The sequence below is a fragment of the Rhinoderma darwinii genome, chromosome 1, assembly GCF_050947455.1.
Source record: "Rhinoderma darwinii isolate aRhiDar2 chromosome 1, aRhiDar2.hap1, whole genome shotgun sequence".
Taxonomy (NCBI): Eukaryota; Metazoa; Chordata; class Amphibia; order Anura; family Rhinodermatidae; genus Rhinoderma; species Rhinoderma darwinii.
In genome coordinates, this window is record NC_134687.1 from 658,116,335 (window position 1) to 658,127,162 (window position 10,828).

Genomic DNA, 10,828 nt, shown 5'->3' on the forward strand with positions numbered 1-10,828 from the left:
ACTGTATGGGGACATTATACTGTATGGGGGCATTATACTGTATGGGGACATTATACTGTATGGGGTCATTATACTGTATGAGGACATTATACTGTATGGGGGCAGCTATGGGGACATTATACTGTATGGAGACATTATACTGTATGGAAACATTATACTGTATGGGGGTATTATACTGTATGGGGGTATTATACTGTATGGGGGCATTATACTGTATGGGGACATTATACTGTATGGGGTCATTATACTGTATGAGGACATTATACTGTATGGGGGCAGCTATGGGGACATTATACTGTATGGAGACATTATACTGTATGGGGGCATTATACTGTATGGGACATTATACTGTATGGGGACATTATACTGTATGGGGGAAATATACTGTATGGGGGCATTATACTGTATGGGGACATTATACTGTATGGGGACATTATACTGTATGGGGACATTATACTGTATGGGGACATTATACTGTATGGTGAGATTATACTGTTTGGGGCATTATACTGTATGGGGGCATTATACTGTATGGGGGCATTATACTGTATGGGGGCATTATACTGTATGGGGACATTATACTGTATGGGGAGATTATACTGTTTGGGGCATTATACTGTTTGGGGCATTATACTGTATGGTGGTATTATACTGTATGGGGGCATTATACTGTATGGGGCATTATACTGTATGGGACATTATACTGTATGGGGGCATTATACTGTATGGGGCATTATACTGTATGGGGGCATTATACTGTATGGAGGCATTATACTGTATGGGGGCATTATACTGTATGGGGACATTATACTGTATGGGGGCATTATACTGTATGGGGACATTATACTGTATGGGGACATTATACTGAATGGGGGCATTATAATGTATGGGGGCATTATACTGTATGGGGGCATTATACTGTATGGAGACATTATACTGTATGGGGCATTATACTGTATGGGGCATTATACTGTATGGCGACATTATACTGTATGGGGCAGCTATGGGGACATTATACTGTATGGGGCATTATACTGTATGGGACATTATACTGTATGGGACATTATACTGTATGGGAGCATTATACTGTATGGGAGCATTATACTGTATGGGGGCATTATACTGTATGGGGGCATTATAATGTATGGGGGCATTATAATGTATGGGGGCATTATACTGTATGGTGGCATTATACTGTATGGGGGCATTATACTGTATGGGGGACATTATACTGTATGGGGGCATTATACTGTATGGGGACATTATACTGTATGGGGGCATTATACTGTATGGGGGCATTATACTGTATGGGGGCATTATACTGTATGGGGACATTATACTGTATGGGGGAATTATACTGTATGGGGGCATTAAACTGTATGGGGGCATTATACTGTATGGGGGCATTATACTGTATGGGGGACATTATACTGTATGGGGGCATTATACTGTATGGGGGTATTATACTGTATGGGGGCATTATACAGTATGGGGGTATTATACTGTATGGGGGTATTATACTGTATGGGGACATTATACTGTATGGGGGCATTATACTGTATGGGGCATTATACTGTATGGGGGCATTATACTGTATGGGGGCATTATACAGTATGAGGACATTATACTGTATGGGGACATTATACTGTATGGGGGCATTATACTGTATGGGGGCATTATACTGTATGGGGGCATTATACTGTATGGGGGCATTATACTGTATGGAGCATTATACTGTATGGGGACATTATACTGTATGGGGGCATTATACTGTATGGGGACATTATACTGTATGGGGACATTATACTGTATGGTGGCATTATACTGTATGGGGACATTATACTGTATGAGGACATTATACTGTATGGGGACATTATACTGTATGGGGGAAATATACTGTATGGGGGCATTATACTGTATGGGGACATTATACTGTATGGGGACATTATACTGTATGGGGACATTATACTGTATGGGGATATTATACTGTATGGGGACATTATACTGTATGGGGACATTATACTGTATGGTGAGATTATACTGTTTGGGGCATTATACTGTATGGGGGCATTATACTGTATGGAGGCATTATACTGTATGGAGGCATTATACTGTATGGGGGCATTATACTGTATGGGGGCATTATACTGTATGGGGACATTATACTGTATGGGGAGATTATACTGTTTGGGGCATTATACTGTTTGGGGCATTATACTGTATGGTGGTATTATACTGTATGGGGGCATTATACTGTATGGGGCATTATACTGTATGGGACATTATACTGTATGGGGGCATTATACTGTATGGGGGCATTATACTGTATGGGGCATTATACTGTATGGGGGCATTATACTGTATGGAGGCATTATACTGTATGGGGGCATTATACTGTATGGGGGCATTATACTGTATGGGGACATTATACTGTATGGGGACATTATACTGAATGGGGGCATTATAATGTATGGGGGCATTATACTGTATGGGGGCATTATACTGTATGGAGACATTATACTGTATGGGGCATTATACTGTATGGGGCATTATACTGTATGGCGACATTATACTGTATGGGGCAGCAATGGGGACATTATACTGTATGGGGCATTATACTGTATGGGACATTATACTGTATGGGACATTATACTGTATGGGGGCATTATACTGTATGGGGGCATTATAATGTATGGGGGCATTATACTGTATGGGGGCATTATACTGTATGGGGGCATTATACTGTATGGGGGACATTATACTGTATGGGGGATTATACTGTATGGGGGCATTATACTGTATGGGGGCATTATACTGTATGGGGGCATTATACTGTATGGGGACATTATACTGTATGGGGGAATTATACTGTATGGGGGCATTAAACTGTATGGGGGCATTATACTGTATGGGGGCATTATACTGTATGGGGGCATTATACTGTATGGGGGTATTATACTGTATGGGGGCATTATACTGTATGGGGACATTATACTGTATGGGGGCATTATACTATATGGGGCATTATACTGTATGGGGGCATTATACTGTATGGGGGCATTATACTGTATGAGGACATTATACTGTATGGGGGCATTATACTGTATGGGGGCATTATACTGTATGGGGGCATTATACTGTATGGGGGCATTATACTGTATGGGGCATTATACTGTATGGGGATATTATACTGTATGGGGGCATTATACTGTATGGGGGCATTATACTGTATGGGGGAATTATGCTGTATGGGGACATTATACTGTATGGGGACATTATACTGTATGGGGGCATTATACTGTATGGGGGCATTATACTGTATGGGGGCATTATACTGTATGGGGGCATTATACTGTATGGGGGCATTATACTGTATAGGGGCATTATACTGTATGGGGGCATTATACTGTATGGGGGCATTATACTGTATGGGGCATTATACTGTATAGGGGCATTATGCTGTATGGGGACATTATACTTGTATGGTGGCATTATACTGTATGGGGGCATTATACTGTATGGGGGCATTATACTGTATGGGGCATTATACTGTATGGGGCATTATACTGTATGGGGCATTATACTGTATGGGGCCATTATACTGTATGGGGCATTATACTGTATGGGGACATTATACTGTATGGGGGCATTATACTGTATGGGGGCATTATACTGTATGGGGGCATTATACTGTATGGGGGCATTATACTGTATGGGGCATTATACTGTATGGGGGCATTATACTGTATGGGGCATTATACTGTAGGGGGACATTATACTGTAGGGGGGCATTATACTGTATGGGGGGCATTATACTGTATGGGGACATTATGCTGTATGGGGGTATTATACTGTATGGGGGCATTATACTGTATGGGGGCATTATACTGTATGGGGCATTATACTGTATGGGGGCATTATACTGTATGGGGCATTATACTGTATGAGGGCATTATACTGTATGGGGGCATTATACTGTATGGGGGCATTATACTGTATGGGGGCATTATACTGTATGGGAGCATTATACTGTATGGGGGCATTATACTGTATGGGGACATTATACTGTATGGGGACATTATACTGTATGGGGCATTATACTGTATGGGGGCATTATACTGTATGGGGGCATTATACTGTATGGGGGCATTATACTGTATGGGGGCATTATACTGTATGGGGCATTATACTGTATGGGGGCATTATACTGTATGGGGACATTATACTGTATGAGGCATTATACTGTATGGGGGCGTTATACTGTATGGGGGCGTTATACTGTATGGGGACGTTATACTGTATGAGGACGTTATACTGTATGGGGGCGTTATACTGTATGGGGACGTTATACTGTATGGGGACGTTATACTGTATGGGGGCGTTATACTGTATGGGGGCATTATACTGTATGGGGGCATTATACTGTATGGGGGCATTATACTGTATGGGGCATTATACTGTATGGGGACATTATACAGTATGGGGACATTATACTGTATGGGGACATTATACTGTATGGGGGCATTATACTGTATGGGGATATTATACTGTATGGGGATATTATACTGTATGGGGGCATTATACTGTATGGGGACATTATACTGTGTGGTGGCATTATACTGTATGGTGGCATTATACTGTATGGGACATTATACTGTATGGGACATTATACTGTATGGGAACATTATACTGTATGGGAACATTATACTGTATGGGGACATTATACTGTATGGGACATTATACTGTATGGGCGCATTATACTGTATGGGGGCATTATACTGTATGGGGACATTATACTGTATGGGACATTATACTGTATGTGGGCATTATACTGTATGGGAGCATTATACTGTATGGGGACATTATACTGTATGGGGGCATTATACTGTATGGGACATTATACTGTATGGGCGCATTATACTGTATGGGGACATTATACTGTATGGGGCATTATACTGTATGGGGGCATTATACTGTATGGGGGCATTATACTGTATGGGGGCATTATACTGTATGGGACATTATACTGTATGGGGGCATTATACTGTATGGAGCATTATACTGTATGGGGGCATTATACTGTATGGGGACATTATACTGTATGTGGGCATTATACTGTATGGGAGCATTATACTGTATGGGGGTATTATACTGTATGGAGCATTATACTGTATGGGGGCATTATACTGTATGGTGGCATTATACTGTATGGGGGCATTATACTGTATGGGACATTATACTGTATGGGGGCATTATACTGTATGTGGACATTATACTGTATGTGGGCATTATACTGTATGGGAGCATTATACTGTATGGGGCATTATACTGTATGGGGGCATTATACTGTATGGGGGGCATTATACTGTGTGGTGGCATTATACTGTATGGTGGCATTATACTGTATGGGGGCATTATACTGTATGGGGACATTATACTGCATGGGGGCATTATACTGTATGGGGGCATTATACTGTATGGGGGCATTATACTGTATGGGGGCATTATACTGTATGGGGACATTATACTGCATGGGGGCATTATACTGTATGGGGGCATTATACTGTATGGGGATATTATACTGCATGGGGGCATTATACTGTATGGGGGCATTATACTGTATGGGCATTATACTGTATGGGGGCATTATACTGTATGGGGCATTATACTGTATGGGGGCATTATACTGTATGGGGGCATTATACTGTATGGTGGCATTATACTGTATGGGGACATTATACTGTATGGGGCATTATACTGCATGGGGACATTATACTGTATGGGGGCATTATACTGTATGGGGGCATTATACTGTATGGGGGCATTATACTGTATGGAGGCATTATACGGTATGGGGACATTATACTGTATGGGGGCATTATACTGTATGGGGCATTATACTGTATGGGGGCATTATACTGTATGGGGGCATTATACTGTATGGGGCATTATACTGTATGGGGGCATTATACTGTATGGGGGGCATTATACTGTGTGGTGGCATTATACTGTATGGTGGCATTATACTGTATGGGGGCATTATACTGTATGGGGACATTATACTGCATGGGGGCATTATACTGTATGGGGGCATTATACTGTATGGGGGCATTATACTGTATGGGGGCATTATACTGTATGGGGACATTATACTGCATGGGGGCATTATACTGTATGGGGGCATTATACTGTATGGGGATATTATACTGCATGGGGGCATTATACTGTATGGGGGCATTATACTGTATGGGCATTATACTGTATGGGGGCATTATACTGTATGGGGCATTATACTGTATGGGGGCATTATACTGTATGGGGGCATTATACTGTATGGTGGCATTATACTGTATGGGGACATTATACTGTATGGGGCATTATACTGCATGGGGACATTATACTGTATGGGGGCATTATACTGTATGGGGGCATTATACTGTATGGGGGCATTATACTGTATGGAGGCATTATACTGTATGGGGGCATTATACTGTATGGGGCATTATACTGTATGGGGGCATTATACTGTATGGGGACATTATACTGTATGGGGGCATTATACTGTATGGGGGCATTATACTGTATGGGGGCATTATACTGTATGGGGACATTATACTGTATGGGGCATTATACTGTATGGGGGCATTATACTGTATGGGGGCATTATACTGTATGGGGGAATTATACTGTATGGGGACATTATACTGTATGGGGCATTATACTGTATGGGGACATTATACTGTATGGGGCATTATACTGTATGGGGGCATTATACTGTATGGGGGCATTATACTGTATGGGGGCATTATACTGTATGGGGGAATTATACTGTATGGGGGCATTATACTGTATGGGGGCATTATACTGTATGGGGACATTATACTGTATGGGGCATTATACTGTATGGGGCATTATACTGCATGGGGACATTATACTGTATGGGGGCATTATACTGCATGGGGGCATTATACTGCATGGGGGCATTATACTGTATGGGGGCATTATACTGTATGGAGGCATTATACGGTATGGGGACATTATACTTTATGGGGGCATTATACTTTATGGGGGCATTATACGGTATGGGGCATTATACCGTATGGGGGCATTATACCGTATGGAGGCATTATACTGTATGGGGGCATTATACTGTATGGGGGCATTATACTGTATGGGGGACATTATACTGTATGGGGACGTTATACTGTATGGGGGCGTTATACTGTATGGGGACATTATACTGTATGGGGGACATTATACTGTATGGAGGCATTATACTGTATGGGGGCATTATACTGTATGGGGGACATTATACTGTATGGGGGCATTATACTGTATGGGGGCATTATACTGTATGGGGGCCATTATACTGTATGGGGGCATTATACTGTATGGGGGCATTATACTGTATGGGGGCATTATACTGTATGGGGACATTAGACTGTATGGGGGCATTATACTGTATGGGGGCATTATACTGTATGGGGGCATTATACTGTATGGGGGCATTATACTGTATGGGGACATTAGACTGTATGGGGACATTAGACTGTATGGGGACATTATACTGTATGGGGACATTATACTGTATGGGGATATTATACTGTATGGGGGACATTATACTGTATGGGGGCATTATACTGTATGGGGACATTATACTGTATGGGGGCATTATACTGTATGGGGACATTATACTGTATGGGGGCATTATACTGTATGGGGGCATTATACTGTATGGGGACATTATACTGTATGGGGCATTATACTGTATGGGGGCATTATACTGTATGGGGGCATTATACTGTATGGGGGCATTATACTGTATGGAGGCATTATACTGTATGGGGACATTATACTGTATGGGGGCATTATACTGTATGGGGACATTATACTGTATGGGGGCATTATACTGTATGGGGGCATTATACTGTATGGGGACATTATACTGTATGGGGGCATTATACTGTATGGGGGCATTATACTGTATGGGGGCATTATACTGTATGGGGACATTATACTGTATGGGGCATTATACTGTATGGGGACATTATACTGTATGGGGGCATTATACTGTATGGGGGCATTATACTGTATGGGGACATTATACTGTATGGGGCATTATACTGTATGGGGGCATTATACTGTATGGGGGCATTATACTGTATGGGGGCATTATACTGTATGGGGACATTATACTGTATGGGGCATTATACTGTATGGGGGCATTATACTGTATGGGGCATTATACTGTATGGGGGCAGCTATGGGGCATTATACTGTATGGGGGCATTATACTGTATGGGGACATTATACTGTATGGGGCATTATACTGTATGGGGGCATTATACTGTATGGGGGCATTATACTGTATGGGGGCATTATACTGTATGGGGACATTATACTGTATGGGGACATTATACTGTATGGGGGCATTATACTGTATGGGGACATTATACTGTATGGGGACATTATACTGTATGGGGACATTATACTGTATGGGGGCATTATACTGTATGGGGGCATTATACTGTATGGGGGCATTATACTGTATGGGGACATTATACTGTATGGGGCATTATACTGTATTGGGGCAGCTATGGGGCATTATACTGTATGGGGGCATTATACTGTATGGGGACATTATACTGTATGGGGGTATTATACTGTATGGGGGCATTATACTGTATGGGGGTATTATACTGTATGGGGCATTATACTGTATGGGGGCATTATACTGTATGGGGACATTATACTGTATGGGGGACATTATACTGTATGGGGGCATTATACTGTATGGGGACATTATACTGTATGGGGACATTATACTGTATGGGGGCATTATACTGTATGGGGACATTATACTGTATGGGGGCATTATACTGTATGGAGGCATTATACTGTATGGGGGCATTATACTGTATGGGGGACATTATACTGTATGGGGGCATTATACTGTATGGGGGCATTATACTGTATGGGGGCATTATACTGTATGGAGGCATTATACTGTATGGGGGCATTATACTGTATGGGGACATTATACTGTATGGGGCATTATACTGTATGGGGGCATTATACTGTATGGGACATTATACTGTATGGGGGCAGCTATGGGGCATTATACTGTATGGGGGCATTATACTGTATGGGGACATTATACTGTATGGGGGTATTATACTGTATGGGGGCATTATACTGTATGGGGGTATTATACTGTATGGGGCATTATACTGTATGGGGACATTATACTGTATGGGGGACATTATACTGTATGGGGGCATTATACTGTATGGGGACATTATACTGTATGGGGGCATTATACTGTATGGGGGCATTATACTGTATGGGGGCATTATACTGTATGGGGACATTATACTGTATGGGGACATTATACTGTATGGGGATATTATACTGTATGGGGATATTATACTGTATGGGGATATTATACTGTATGGGGACATTATGCTGTATGGGGGCATTATACTGTATGGGGGCACTATACTGTATGGGGACATTATACTGTATGGGGACATTATACTGTATGGGGACATTATACTGTATGGGGATATTATACTGTATGGGGACATTATACTGTATGGGGCATTATACTGTATGGGGCAGCTATGGGGGCATTATACTGTATGGGGGACATTATACTGTATGGGGGCATTATACTGTATGGGGACATTATACTGTATGGGGGCATTATACTGTATGGGGACATTATACTGTATGGGGACATTATACTGTATGGGGGCATTATACTGTATGGGGACATTATACTGTATGGGGGCATTATACTGTATGGGGGCATTATACTGTATGGGGACATTATACTGTATGGGGACATTATACTGTATGGGGGCATTATACTGTATGGGGGCATTATACTGTATGGGGGCATTATACTGTATGGGGATATTATACTGTATGGGGGACATTATACTGTATGGGGGCATTATACTGTATGGGGACATTATACTGTATGGGGGCATTATACTGTATGGGGGCAGTTATAGGGGCATAATACTTTGTGGGTTGAACCGGGTATGTATGGACAGTAATAGAGGTGTGGCTTACCTGCGCCGCATCGGTTGTCCGTCTTTACGCTATTTGAAAGTTGGGAGGTCGTGTACATAATATTACGTCATTACAAAATACGACTCGTCCCACAAAATATTCGACCACTACAAAGACCAGAAATAATAACTTACCCCAAAAAGGCCGGCACTGGAGGGGTTAAATCCCTGCTAGGAGTCCTGTGGGCGGGGTCACGCAATGATTGACAGCTCTCTGTATACACACTCCTACAGGGGGACTGATAACAGAGAGAACACCCGACCAGCGCTGCTCTCTACCTCATACACATAGCTGAAGGACCTGTGATGACGTCATCACCACGTGACCGGGGCAGGAGGGGCGGAGCCTATCAGTGGCGGAGAAGTGGATGAAGGACCTGTGATATCAAAATCACTTGACCGCTGCATCAGGGGGCGGAGCTTAGAAGTAGAGAGCAGTGGTGAAGGACCTGTGATGATGATCACGTGACATGAAAGGTAATGAGGATCATGTGACCAGTGCAGCAGTGATCGGAGCTAAGCAGTGCGAAATATAATGGGTTGTGGCTAAAAGGCCTGTGGTGACGTCACCACCATGTGACCATTGTTGAAAGGGCGGGGCTTAAGAGCGGGGAGGAGACGTTGGGGATGACGGACCTATGATGACGTCTCCACCATGTGACCAATGCAGAAGAGGCGGAGCTGATCAGTGGGGAGGAGACGTGGGGATGACGGACCTGTGAGTTTGATCACGTGAGATGACGGGCAGG

The 10,828-nt window shown here is 42.6% G+C and overlaps 1 protein-coding gene across 1 annotated transcript in view; it reads right to left on the reverse strand.

Moving 5' to 3' along the window:
* The window catches only part of LOC142663926 (uncharacterized), a 61,672-nt gene extending 51,287 nt beyond the window's left edge, over positions 1-10,385 (reverse strand). The window contains exon 1 of the mRNA XM_075842770.1: positions 10,215-10,385. The gene's annotated coding sequence lies outside the window, so the exon portion shown is untranslated. The remainder of the gene's footprint in view (positions 1-10,214) is intronic.
* Between the last annotated feature and the right edge of the window lie 443 nt (positions 10,386-10,828).